At 46.8% G+C, this 13,835-nt stretch overlaps 1 protein-coding gene across 25 annotated transcripts in view; it reads left to right on the top strand.

Annotated features, from left to right (window-relative positions):
• FARS2 (phenylalanyl-tRNA synthetase 2, mitochondrial) overlaps nt 1-13,835 on the top strand; it is a 495,105-nt gene that overhangs the window by 45,620 nt on the left and 435,650 nt on the right. For 8 of the 25 annotated variants that reach the window (XM_089334496.1, XM_089334502.1, XM_070074461.2 and 5 more), the window contains one exon: nt 2,984-3,129. The exons of 10 other annotated variants lie outside the window; for them this stretch is intronic. The gene's annotated coding sequence lies outside the window, so the exon portion shown is untranslated. Of the gene's footprint in view, nt 1-2,983; nt 3,130-3,496; nt 3,714-5,072; nt 5,207-13,835 lie in introns of those variants that run through there. 7 more of the 25 variants (XM_089334501.1, XM_089334503.1, XM_089334494.1 and 4 more) reach the window with 3 other exon arrangements.

Genomic DNA, 13,835 nt, shown 5'->3' with positions numbered 1-13,835 from the left:
ATCCCAGTTACTCTGGCAAAGCCCTGTAGTAATGGGGTCTTACAGTTTTGTGACACCTGTGGAACCTCCAGGACACTCCACAGGGATGAGTAAGCGGAAACCAGAGCCGAGGCACTTAGGCAGCTGTTGCTGGGAGGCCACTGAATCACTGACATAACCCCTCAGACCATCTTTTTTTTTTTTTTTTTTTTTTTAACAGGCAGAGTGGACAGTGAGAGAGAGAGACAGAGAGAAAGGTCTTCCTTTGCCGTTGGTTCACCCTCCAATGGCCGCCGCGGCCGGTGCGCTGCAGCCAGCGCACCGCACTGATCCGATGGCAGGAGCCAGGAGCCAGGAGCCAGGTGCTTCTCCTGGTCTCCCATAGGGTGCAGGGCCCAAGCACTTGGGCCATCCTCCACTGCACTCCCGGGCCACAGCAGAGAGCTGGCCTGGAAGAGGGGCAACCGGGACTAGAACCCGGTGTGCCGGCGCCGCTAGGCGGAGGATTAGCCTAGTGAGCTGCGGCGCCGGCCCACCCCTCAGACCATCTAATGGGACTTCCTGTTGTGCAGATGAGGAGCTGAGCCCATTCAGGATGAACATCCTGCCTAGGGCACACAGGTGGTGGCTGGGAGCTCTAGACGGGGTCTGTTTTCCTGGTCCAGCCTTCTCTCCACTGTGGCACCCTGGGAGACCTGCCGTCCCTGTGTACCTTTCCCCTGGCCCACCGTGCCGGGTGCAGAGGTACATTTGCATTGTCATTGCTGTGTGCCTGTGCTTGTTCCCTCTTGCCTTTGAACAGAACTGTGTGTGGGCAATGGTGGCCTCCATCCCACAGTCACACAAGGGTCCAGAATGATACAATCTCTGAGGTTAGTATTGTGGGCCAAAAGATAGTGCAGAGTCAAAGTTTAATTCCACACTGTATCATAGCTCTGTATTATCTCTGGGTTTGAATTTAAACCTTTTTTTTATTTTAAAGGAAGACTGTCCAGTGTTAGATGAGGTATATGCTCTGAATGTGTATTTGCCATGCTGGTGATCCTAGTAAAACTCTCATTGTGACCCAGAGTAGGGATTTACAGTTGTCAAGGGGGCGCTTACGTTGAGCCTCTTGATTATTCTTGTGTGACTACAATCTGAATGTCAGAGCTACATGGAATATGTGGCTCTTTTTCTCCTCTCCTGCCCTCACCCCTCACCCCTCACCCCCAATATGATGACGCACGTTTGGTTGTGTAGTTGAAATTCTGCAGCTGAACTGAATTAATAGTGAGGGACGTATTCATGGTGAATGTCAAGTGTAGCAACAGAAGAGACAAAGCAGGGAAGAGTTAAGTCTAGTGATTTTATTTTCAAGATTTATTTATTTGAAAGAGTTACACACACACACACACACAGAGAGAGAGAGAGAGAGAGAGAAGCCAGGAGCTTCTTCTGGGTCTCCCATGCAGGTGCAGGGACCCAAGCACTTGGGCCACCTCCCAGTGCTTTCCCAGGGCACAGCAGAGAGCTGGTTCAAAAGTGGAGCAGTTGGGACTCGAACTGGTGCCTATAAGGGATGCCAGCGCTGCAGGTGGCAGCTTTACTTGCTGTGCCACAGCGCCAGTCCCTCTACTGGTTCTTTCTAGTAGCCACGTGATATCTGCCTTGAGATATGAATGATCGATGGCTGCCTGGAACCCTCATATTCTGTGGTGGCTGGAGGGCCTTTGAAATTGATGTGAACCTGGTTAGCTGACAGTAGATTTGGAATTTATGGGTGTTTATATTTTAGAGGGCTTTTCCTGTGTTTCTGTTAAGTTTAGGTTGGACTGTTTGTCCTTAGTATGACTGAATATCTTGCTTTACTCATCGTGCTACAGTGTGTGAGCCCCTTCTGCACTGCTAGTGTGCCCTAGGGGGTAAGCTGCCTTCTGGGAGAGCACAGGGCTGTCTGGCAAATCCCATTTGTGAACTAGTGCAGAGGACAGCTTGTTTCTGTTTTCCCACTGTCTTCTATGTAAGAACCGGTGACTTGGCTATATGGTAAAAAGAAGTTAGGAGGGCGCTGGCTCTATAATGTAGTAGGTTAAGCCTCTGCCCGAGGCACAGGTATCCCATATGGGTGCTGGTTCAAGTCCCAGCTGTGCTTCACTTCTTTTTCAAGATTAATTTTATTTATTTGAAAGACAGGTACAGAGAGAGAGGTCGAGCCAGAGAGAGGGAGAGAGAGAGGTCTTCCATCTGCTGGTTCATTCCCCAAATGGCCGCAACGGCCAGAGCTGAGCTGATCCAGAGCCAGGAGCCTCTTCCAGGTCTCCCACATGGGTGCAGGGGCCCCAGGACTTGGGCCATCTACTGCTTTCCCAGGCCATACAGAGAGGTGTTTCGAAAGTGGAGCAGCCAGGGCTTGAACTGGTGCCCACATGGTATGCCAGCGCTGCAGGCCAGAGCTTTAACCAGCTGCGCCACAGCTCCGGCCCTGTACTACTTCTAATCCAGCTGCCTGCTGATGGCCCAAGTGTTTGGGCCCCTGCACCCAAGTGGGATTGGCCCAGCTCTGGCCACTGTGGCCATCTGGGGAGTGAAGCAGCAGATGGAAGACCTCTTCTGCCTCCCCTTCTTCTACCTCTCCCCCTCCCGTCTATAACTCTGCATCTGAAATAAATAAGTAAATTTTAAAAAGGGAGTTTCACTGGCTCTCTGCTGTTGCTAAATACATTGCTGCAGTGTGCTAGAGGGCACCCTTGCTGACCTTGAAGGAATTAACATTATCTATGGCTTGTTCTCAAAAACTCACAAAATATGGGAAAATTAAAAGAAGGAAAAAAACTTACCCATGGCCCCTGTGCCTGAATGCAAGCCACTTACAGCATTTTTGTTTTCTTCTTTTTTTCTGTGTGCATAATTTTTATGTTGTATTTATACTGTTTATGAAAATTTTTACATTTTTATCTATTTTAAAAAATATTAAAGGAGTTGATTGATTATGTGTGTTCCTATCTGCTTGCTTACTCCACAGTGCCTGCAATGGCCTACATAGGAGCTGAGAAATTAATCTCCTGGGTTGGTGGTGGCAGGGACCCGGTAACCTGAATTACACTGCCTTCAAGGGTCTACACTGACAGGGAGCTGGAATCAGTTGCCGAAGCCAGGAATCAGACCCAGGTACTGCAATCTAGGACTGTAAGCGACCCAAGTAACATGTGAACTACCACATCAAACGTACAGCAATCTGTGTAACTCCTTATTCCCAGGGAGATTCCAGGCATATAAAAGATTCAAACATTAAAATAAGGAAAATAATAATTTTATCCCAAAACCTGGGTGGGTTTCTTTATAATGTTGCTTTGAGAATGGTCTTCAACATTTCAAAACATAATCTCATAGGTTGTAATGATTGAGGAGTTGGAGTATGTGAAATTTAAGAAAGCAAGCTGTGGCGCTATGGCGTAGTGGGTAAAGCCACTGCCTGAAGTGCTGGCATTCCATATGAGCCCCGGTTCAAATTCTGGCTGCTCCTCTTCTGATCCAGCTCTGTGCTATGGCCTGGGAAAGCAGCGGAAGATGGCCCAACTGTTTAGGTCCCTATGCCTGCATGGGAGACCTGGAAGAAGTTCGTGTCTCCTGACTTCAGATCTGCCCAGCTCCAGCCATTGTGGCCATTTGGAAGTGGATGGAAGACCTTTTCCTGTGTCTTTCCCTCTGTAACTCTGCCTCTCAAATAAATAAAAATCTAAAAACAAAAAAAAGTGAACCACTTGGTGAAAACTTGCTCTGCATGTGTATGAATCTCTCAACCTCTCATTTTTTTTTTAAGTTATTCCTCATCTGTACTTACCAAGGTTTGCTGATAGGTGGTAAAGAATGATTTTTGACACTGTTTGTCTTTGCAACAACCTGGGGAGAGTCAGCACATCAGTGATGTTGGTTGAGTATATCATGGCTCATTCACACAACAGTGGGATACGTAGTCTCTGAGAGTGAGGACCACCAGCATGTGCTGTCAGGATGAATTCCGGTACATGCTATAAATGGAAGGCAGTGTGTGGCACATAATGCTGGTTGTGTCAAAAATCCCAAGATGTGTACTTCGTTGATAGACTACACGGATGCTGTCAGGGTTCCCTCCACCCCTTCAGAAAAGGGCAAGGAAACTTCAGGTCACTGAGGTGCGGATTGAGGGCCCTGAGAACTGCGTGTCAGTGTGTAATCAGGCAGAAACCCAAGGGTTCTTGTCTCGTGTGGATGCCAGTGGAGACACACTGATGTGAACGCTAAGAAGAAAGGAGATATTTGGGTTGCCCAAGCCCGGAGCAAGATTTCTTCATGACTAAAATCCAGGCTGCCCAAATAGCCAGGAGTGACATGTTTTATCAGCTTATTCCTAGGGAAGTTACACATGTGTACTAAGTTTGGGGAGTTCTCGGCAGGGTTGTGTAGTGCCACTAAGTTATGTCTATTAAGTATGTTCTCTGTTGGCTTCGGGTTGGGATTGAGTGTCACAATGTCTCAGAGGTGCAGGTTGGGGTACAGTCACCACTTTCGAGCAGGCATCAAAAACGGGCCACAGCTGGGCTGGGGCATGCAGTTTCTTGACAAGAAGTGTTGGCTGCTGAACTATGTCTAGTCAGCTGCTGCTCGTCTGTCAGCAACAACACCGGGTTATTCTCATTTTGGGCTTAGTCAAGGTTAGGGCTTTTTTAGAAAAATTATTTTTAACTCAATAAGACTTATCTGAGTATGAGATAGTGGACTTTTTCTTTCTTTTTATTAGCACATGTGTATATATATGTGTATATATATACACACACAACACTAATAAATGTTAGACATTTTTACAAAATTGTATTTTTCTATTGGGGTATTAACACAGATCAACTTATTTATCTACACTTCCTTCTTTAGATACATGAAACTGTTTTTTGACCTTTGTGGTTTCATTAGCTAAGAAGGAGACCATGCAGCTATTTGTAAAAATGGGCATGAAGGGCTGGTAAGAACCAAGAACAGGGCCAGCGCTGTGGAGTAGAAGGTAAAGCTGCCGCCTGCAGTGCCAGCATCCCACATGGGTGCCGGTTCGAGACCTGGCTGTTCCACTTCCGATCCAGCTCTCTGGTATGGCCTGGGAAAGCAGTGGAAGATGGCCCAAGGCCTTGGGCCCCTGCACCCGCGGGGGAGACCTGGAGGAAGCTCCTGGCTCCTGGCTTCAGATCAGCACAGCTCCAGCCGTTGTGGCCAATTGGTGAGTGAACCAGCAGATGGAGGACCTCTTTCTCTCTCTCTCTGCCTCTCCTTCTCTCTTTGTGTAACTCTGACTTTCAAATATATAAAATGAATCTTAAAAAAAAAAAAAAACAACACCACCAGGAACAAGGGACTCACATTTGGATCTCTGCCCATCAAAAATGACAGATGCTACCTGCAAGTCGCTCTGTTCCATACCTTTAATGCATTTCTGACTCATACTGAGAAACTCTTATTTATGGTGATGTCCCCACGGGAGTTTACCTGTTGCACATTTCTTTGGGGATTTAAGTGTTGCAAGTTAGTTTCGGTAACTTTACATGCATCATGGAATCTTGTGAATCTTTATGGATTTTATATAAAAAAAATTATCCACAAATCAAATGTAGACACACAAAGCTCCTTGACTTCTAATGAACTTTTTGGATGTGTTCTATGTCTGAAACTTGTAGGTAATTTAGAAAGAAGCAAATAACCTGGGACCATCTTCCGGAAGCAATTCAGATTATGAATGAAGCTGCAATCTTTCTGAATATGCCTTTAATTCAAAAGAATGGCAGTTTCATTCATTTATCCCCAGAAATTAATGTATGAAAATTTCAATAAGAATTTCTTCTGGGTTTTGCTTAGTATTAATTTATAATAAGTCTCATAGCTTACTTTTTATAGTATTTCTTGTGTTTCAGAGGCTTTTTTCATATACTCATTTACGTTTCATGACAGCCCTGAGGAGTAGACTGGGAATTGTCTTTATTATCTGAAGACTTATTGTTTGATCTTTGAGGACAATATTGCTAACCTAAAAAAGATGCTAACAGTGGTGCACAATGTTAGAGTAAGACAATGGAAAGAAACAAGGGGTATCAAAGCTTCAAAGATTTAGTGTCTTTCCATAGCCGCTGGGAAAGTGCTAATTGAGGATGATTTTGAAAAGCAGAGGTTATTCCCAGGCTGTGCTTGAAAGTGTGGGACTCTGTTTGTGCTGCTCTCTCTCTCTTATTTTTAGATTTATTTTATTTATTCGAAAGGTATAGTTAGAGGTCTTCCTTCCCCTGGTTCACTTCCCAGATGGCCGCGGCTGCCAGGGCAGGGCCAGGCCAAAGCCAAGAGCCAGGAGCTTCCTCTGGATCTGCCCAAGTGCAGGGGCCCAAGTGTTGGGCCGTCATCTGCTGCCTTCCCTGTGCATCAGCCAAGGAGCTGGATAGAAGTGGAGTAGCCAGAAGTCAAACCTGTGCCCATATGGGATGCCAGTGCCACAGGCAGCAGCTTAATCCTCTACTCTACAACGCCAGACCCTGTTCAGGTCTTTCTAAGAAGATATCTCTAATATTTTCAAGACCATGATGCCATAATACTAATTTCAAGTGGTCTAGTCTAGACTCAAATAGAAATGATTGTCCTCTTTGTGCAACTTCTGCTCTAAGTTCTGTGCTCTAGTACTGGAGACCCAGTGTAGAACAAGGTCACGGTCCCTTTCCATAGATCACAGCTGGTGCTTCCTGTTGGAGATTTGTGGTCACAAACAGAACATAGCCCTGCTCCCAGAGAACCTGGTGTCTGGAGAGGGATTATCATCAGGTCGGTAGCCTGTCCTCGCATCTGTGTGCAGTAGTGTCATAGAGGGAGTGCAAAGTCTGAAACTTCTGTGATGGGGGTGTGTGTGTATTTAGAAGATGGTGGGAATGAAAAGCAAACTAACCAGCAAACTACAAGCATCCACCTCTTCTCAAACATCTTCGTGGTTGTTTATATGAGTAATGGTTTGTTGACAGGTCACCTGAATCTGATGCTAGAAAATCACCTGTCCTGTCTCCTCAGACCAGGATACGGAGTCCTTCATGTGGGTCCCGTATCACCTGTCTGGTGCACACATCCAGAGAGAGTGCTTTTTTTTTTTTTTTTTTTTTTTTTTTTTTGCAGGCAGAGTGGGCCGTGAGAGAGACAGAGAAAAAGGTCTTCCTTTGCCGTTGGTTCACCCTCCAATGGCCGCCGTGGCCGGCGCACCGCGCTGATCCGAAGGCAGGAGCCAGGTGCTTCTCCTGGTCTCCCATGGGGTGCAGGGCCCAAGCACTTGGGCCATCCTCCACTGCCTTCCCGGGCCAGAGCAGAGAGCTGGCCTGGAAGAGGGGCAACCGGGACAGAATCCGGTGCCCCGACCGGGACTAGAACCTGGTGTGCTGGCGCCGCAGGTGGAGGATTAGCCTCTTTGAGCCGTGGCGCCGGCTGAGATTGCCATTAACACCTGGTTTCCTGGTCACTTCCCAATTTACTTTGGTTTTATCCTCTCTTCTTTAGCTCATCCAGAAAAATTACATCATAGCTAGTCTTTTTTTTTTTTTTTTTTTTTTTTTAAGATTTATTTATTTTACTTGAAAGTCACAGTTACACACCGAGAGAGAAGGAGAGGCAGAGAGAGAGCGAGGAACAGGGGAATCTTTCATCCGCTAGTTCACTTCCACAGTTGGCTGCAATGGCTGAAGCTGTGCTGACCTGAAGCCAGGAGCCAGGAGCTTCAATGGTTTGCAAACTTTGTTGCATATTGGCATCACCTTGGAATTAAAAACAGTGATCCCTTGGGGCCGGCGCTGTGGTGTAGCGGGTAAAGCCGCTGCCTGAAGTGTCTGCGTCCCATATGGGCGCTGGTTTGAATCCCAGCTGCTCCACTTCCGATCCAGCTCTCTGCTATGGCCTAGGAAAGCAGAGGAAGATGGCCCAAGGCCTTGGGCCCCTGCACCCAAGTGGGAGACCTGGAAGAAGTTCCTGGCTTCAGATTGACTCAGACCCAGCCATTGTGGCCATTTGGAGAGTGAACCAGTAGATGGAAGATGAATCTCTCTCTTCCTTTGCCTCTCTGTAATTCTGCTTTTCAAGTAAATAAATAAATAAGTCTTTTAAAAGTAATCCCTGCATTTCACCTCCAGACACTGGGATTAGTTGGTATGGGGTGTGCCAGAGTTTAGGAATTATAAATATTTTCTTTCATTTCATTTTCTACCTAAGTTTGGAAACCTCTGAAGGTTCCTATAAATTACGCTGAAACATTTGTATTTGTCCGTGGAGAGGGTTCTGACACTGAGGAACCACTGAAAGCTTCTAACCATGAGATCTGTAAGTTAGAAAGGTTATTTTGACTGCTTTGGAAAAGTGGATTGGGAAGCCCAAGATGGGACACAGTGAAAACAGCCAGAGCTCTGTGAGGATAAAGGTGGCCTGCTGGCAGGAGTGACTGCAGACATGGCCAGAGTTAGACGCTGAGATGCTGAGAGATGCATTCAGAGACCTTGTGATGTATGGGATGGGTGTGTTGGGGGAGAGTGACAGGTTGTGCCTCCGTGAGTGGCAGCCGGGAGAGGAGGACGATGTGGGTGAGGGATCACCCTTCCAGGCCTGCTGGGCCATGGTGAGCGCCTGAGCTGATTTCTCATTTTAGAAACTGATTGAGGAAAACGAATAGCTCATCGCTAGGCGCCTGCGTGAGAAACTGTAGTCTGTTTACTCCTTAATATCTTGCTGCTCCCCAGTGTGAACAGGAATCTTTCTGTGGTGTTCAGACATTTGTATAGCCTAGGTTCGTGAGAAACCTATGACCCTGTTTAAGGGAGATTCTCTTTACACTTGTGGTCCCTGAGAGTCCTGGTGGGCAAGGGGTTACCCCCGGCTCAGTGATGTCTGAGAGCTTTAACTGGGGGCCAGTGCTGTGGCATAGTGGGTTAAGCCACAGCTTGCAACACTGGCATCTCTTATGTGTGCTGGTTCAATTCCTGGCTGCTCCACTTCTAATCTCATTCCCGCTAATGTGGCTGGGAAAGCAGCAGAAGATGGCCCAAGTGCTTGGGCATCTGCACCTACATGGGAGACCTGGATGAAGCTCCTGGCTCCTCGCTTTGGTCTAGCCCAGCCCTGGCAATTGCAGCCATTTGGGGAATGAACCAGTAGATGGAAGATCTGTCTCTGCCTTTCAAATAAAATGAATACTTTTTTTTTAAGATTTATTCATTTGTTTATTTGAAAGTCAGAGTTAGAGAGGTCTTCCATCCTCTGGTTCACCCCCCAGTTGGCTGTAACGACCAGAGCTGTGTTGATCTGAAGCCAGGAGCTTCCTCCAGGTCCTCCTGTGCGGGTGCAGGGTCCCAAGGACTTGGGCCATCTTCCACTGCCTTCCTAGGCCACAGCAGAGAGCTGGATCGGAGGTGAAGCAGCTGGGTCTCGAACCAGCGCCCACGTGGTATGCCGGCGCTTCAGGCTGCAGCTTCTCTCGTCACACCTTAGCACTGGCCCCAAAGTGAATAAATCTTAAAAATGGAGCTCCAGCTTCCTTTTGTAAAGAATGAGAGGTAGTTGGGGAAGTACAGATTTCATTATTCTTCCATATAATCAAATAAAAAATTTATATAACTTTTATATGAAAAGATTTTCAAGGAAAGTGAGTCAAATTTTATATAGCAATCTGGAGTGCTTTGGGAAAGAGTTACAGCCTCTGCAGCAAAAGTTCTGTGTGTTCTATTTTAAGAAAATCTGGTATGCAAAAGTCTGAAGTTACAAAGCAAACGCATTTTGAGATGGAGGTAATTGGTGGTTGATGATTTTGCTAATGGATTCTTGGCTTTGTGAAAAGATATCCTTTAGGAATCTTTGGTAAAGTAAGGTTTCTCTGTTTTTTAAATGACTTTGATTTCAGGAAGAATCTTTTGGAGTAAGAAATACTTTATGAGTATTGCATAATCTACCGTGTGTTGTTAGGAGAATCCTGGGTGAGCCTTAGTCAGGATCGACACCCTCTGCCCCTGTATACGTAGATAATGCCAGACTAGGCATCTTCCTCTATGTGCCCTGTCTGACCCTCATTCCTGGGGCTTTGGTGTCAACTTTCCTCATCTCCTTCCTGCGTCCACTGCCTGGGGAGCCCCATCCTGAGAGCAGAACCCTGTGTGTGACATTTCGATCTGTTGCCATGAATGTGACTGAGAAGTCATAAGCTATAGATAATGCAATACCTTGCAGATTTAACGGAGGAAATGAGAAAGTTTGGACGCCAAAAATTGCAGGGGTAAATGGGAAATTCCTGTGATGGTGAGAGAAAGGAATAGAGAGAAATGATCAGGCTACCATCTGAAAAAAACCTCACAACCTGGGAAACAGCAGGAGCTTACTACTGAATATTTTGCAGCGAAGAAATATCCTTCCTCCACCTTTCATAGAAAGAGTGGAGAAACTAGCAATAAAACATCTGTTTCCCCAAGCACCAGGTTCTACTGTTGGTAACATATTATTTTGAAAAAAATATTCTTTGTTTCATTTCTAAAGAGTAGATTGACTTTTTTTTTTTGGAGGGGATGTGAAACAGAGAGGGCACCAGAGACCAGAGTAGTTAACTGGTTTGTGATAGGCTGGTTATAAATGCATGTTCAAATGCAAATGGCCATGGCAAACTACCGTCTAGGAAACCCCTTATTTCAATGAAGTCATTTCCCTCCTGTTCGCTGACAGGGCATCTGCAAATGAGTCCAGCATGAGAAACTGGGAAACACACGCACACTCGGCTGGTGCTCATTCTGTTACCTCGCAAGAGCTTCAATGTGGAGAGGGATGCCGGTAGCTATCCAGATGCTTAACAGGCAGTCTGAACTGACTGATGGAGCCATATTCGTGTTGGATGACATCTGCATTTAGAGTTATTTATAACGAACAGATCGTTATAATCCAAACAGCCAGGGAGAATGTAAATGTCAAACGCACTAGGACGGATTCACCTAGGGTGACTGGTGCCGCGGGAGGAATTAGCAGCTCAACAGTTTGTGTGCTGAGTGTAAGCCGATCTTTCAGACGGGTGTTATCAGCAGAGCACTCAAAGCAAACCCATCTTTGGGGACTTGGGAACATCGTAAACATGAAAGACTTTAAAACTGAAATGACACATTAATATGCCCCCAGATTTTTTTTTTTTATTTTTTTTATTTTTGACAGGCAGAGTGGACAGTGAGAGAGAGAGACAGAGAGAAAGGTCTTCCTTTGCCGTTCGTTCACCCTCCAATGGCCGCCGCGGTAGGCGCGCTGCGGCCGGCGCACCGCGCTGATCCGATGGCAGGAGCCAGGAGCCAGGTGCTTTTCCTGGTCTCCCATGGGGTGCAGGGCCCAAGCACCTGTATGCCCCCAGATTTAATGGGGCAGCATGTAAAGAGCTTGGAAGTCTGTATTCTTCTCCTCACAATAAGAAAATAGGCTGAACAGGGAGAATCAGTGACTTGTCTTGTACCCACAGAAAATTGAGGTCACACAATGAACCACTACCCAGATGATTAGAGAGGGAATCTTGAGTCCACGGCCATACCACCCTGAACGCGCCCAGTCTCATCTGACCTCGGAAGCTAAGCGGGGTCAGGCCTGGTTAGTACCTGGATGAGAGGGGATCTTGAGAAACACTGTTTAACCGAAGCATAAGTCCACTCACAGAGCTCTACCGCCAGCTCCCACCCATGCCCCCACCCCCACCCCCTGGTACTGGTAGGAACAGTTAAACTGTAACTCATGACTTGCTGGAGGCTTGGTGTGCCCTGTCTTAGAGAGGGAAAGACTCAGCCGGCGCCGCGGCTCACTAGGCTAATCCTCCGCCTTGCAGCGCCGGCACACCGGGTTCTAGTCCCGGTCTGGACGCCGGATTCTGTCCCGGTTGCCCCTCTTCCAGGCCAGCTCTCTGCTGTGGCCCGGGAGTGCAGTGGAGGATGGCCCAAGTGCTTGGACCCTGCACCCCATGGGAGACCAGGAGAAGCACCTGGCTCCTGCCTTCGGATCAGCGCGGTGCGCCGGCCACAGCGTGCCGGCCGTGGCGGCCATTGGAGGGTGAACCAACGGCAAAGGAAGACCTTTCGCTCTGTCTCTTTCTCTCACTGTCCACCCTGCCTGTCAAAAAAAAAAAAAAAAAAAAGGAAAGACTCTGGGGAACACCGCTAGGGAAGTCTTCTTCCCTTAATTTTATTGTAGAACCCTCCCCGCACCCAACCCTTAGGCTCTCAGAATTCCCTCCTGTTTCTTGAAGCAGGTGAGGACAAGTCACCATTTTGAAATATACCCGGAGCATTCTGTTCTCCTTAACAAAAGGTTGGCCTCTATCAGTCAGCTTTCTGACTCTGAAACAAAGTTCCCGAGATAAGCTGCTCCAGAAGGAAGGAGAACTGGAGGCAGCTCCCAGTGCTGGAGATTCAGGTCCACGGTGGGATGACCCCACTGGTTTGGCCTCAGTGAGGACAGGGCTGGCAATGGCAGAGCACATCCAAAGAAAGGATCCTGTGGGGAGCCAGAATTGAGAGTGGCCGGGCGCCAGCTCACTTTCTGTAACTGACCATTGTGGGCGAAACACCTTCCTGGTGCACTCCCTCAGTGACCCACGGATCTCACAAGGCCCACTGGCAAAGCACCGTAATTGGGTTAAGTTTCTGCTCTCTCAGTGCTATTAACTTATGACTTTGGAATTTAAAGTCCAGCATGAAATCCAGGGTCAAATTCATGTTCAAAGCATAACACCCGCAGAAGAACCTGTTTTCTCGAAGCCTGATAGGGTTGAGTTTTACCAGGGCTGAACTGAACTGAGGGATGGGAAATATCCAAGTCTAGCCCCCTTGTCTAGCCTAACTGGAAAACAAAACTGAGAGCACTTGTGAAGGTCATAACCCAGGGACACATCCTCACCCACAGACTAGGATCTGATCACAGCACTGCAGCGAGCTTCCTTTTCCCTCACACCGTCTCTCCACGTCAGTCAGACCCTTATATTTTATTTCTGTTAGCGATAATCCCTGTTACAAGGCACAGACTATTTGAAGAACATTCAAAGGCACTGGAGGAAGTTTTAGCTCATGACACATACAGCTTCTGCAACCAGTGAACACAGCTTATGTCCCAGCCAGATGAACATACAGCCTCACCCTAAAAGCCTGTTTACTTCAGTGTCTTTTACATAACTTCTGATGCCCCAATTTCAGCAAAAGACTACAAGTCCTGCTAAAAGCACAATGAAAGAGCAAGCATCAGACTCAGACAGGCCGAGAGTTTTGAATTATAAAACCAGGAATTTAAAACAATTCAAATTAATATGCTAAGGGCGCTGATGGAAAAAGTGGACAGCATACAAGTACCGATGGCTACTGTAAGAAGAGAGCCAGAGACTATACAGAGAATCAAAAGCTAATGCTGTGAATGAGAAACACTGTAGCAGACAAGAAATGCTTTGGGCTCATCAGTGGAGTTGAGGCAGCCAAGGGAAGAATTACCAACCTTGAAGATACATCGAGAGAAACTTCTCAACTCACAAGGCAAAAAAGAATGGAAAAATCTGAAATAGTTTTCAAGAACTATAGTACAATTAAAACATTAGGACAAAAGTATAGTGGGAATGCCCCAAGGAAAATTATGTGAGAGAAACGAAAGAAATATTTGCAGTAATGATGACTGAGAAACTTCCAAAATTAATAATAGACATCAAATCACAGATCAGAGAAACTCAGGGAACATTATCCAGGCAAATGCCAAAATGCTAACACTAACACGTATCATTAAACTGCAGAAAAATCAAAGACAATGAGATAATCTTGAGGGGCACACACGAGAAAGGACATCTTACCCGTAGAGGTGTG

The sequence above is a fragment of the Oryctolagus cuniculus genome, chromosome 5 (genome assembly GCF_051225735.1).
Source record: "Oryctolagus cuniculus isolate XC-2025 breed Fujian yellow rabbit chromosome 5, ASM5122573v1, whole genome shotgun sequence".
NCBI classification, from domain to species: Eukaryota; Metazoa; Chordata; class Mammalia; order Lagomorpha; family Leporidae; genus Oryctolagus; species Oryctolagus cuniculus.
This window is presented reverse-complemented; position numbering and strand designations above follow the sequence as displayed.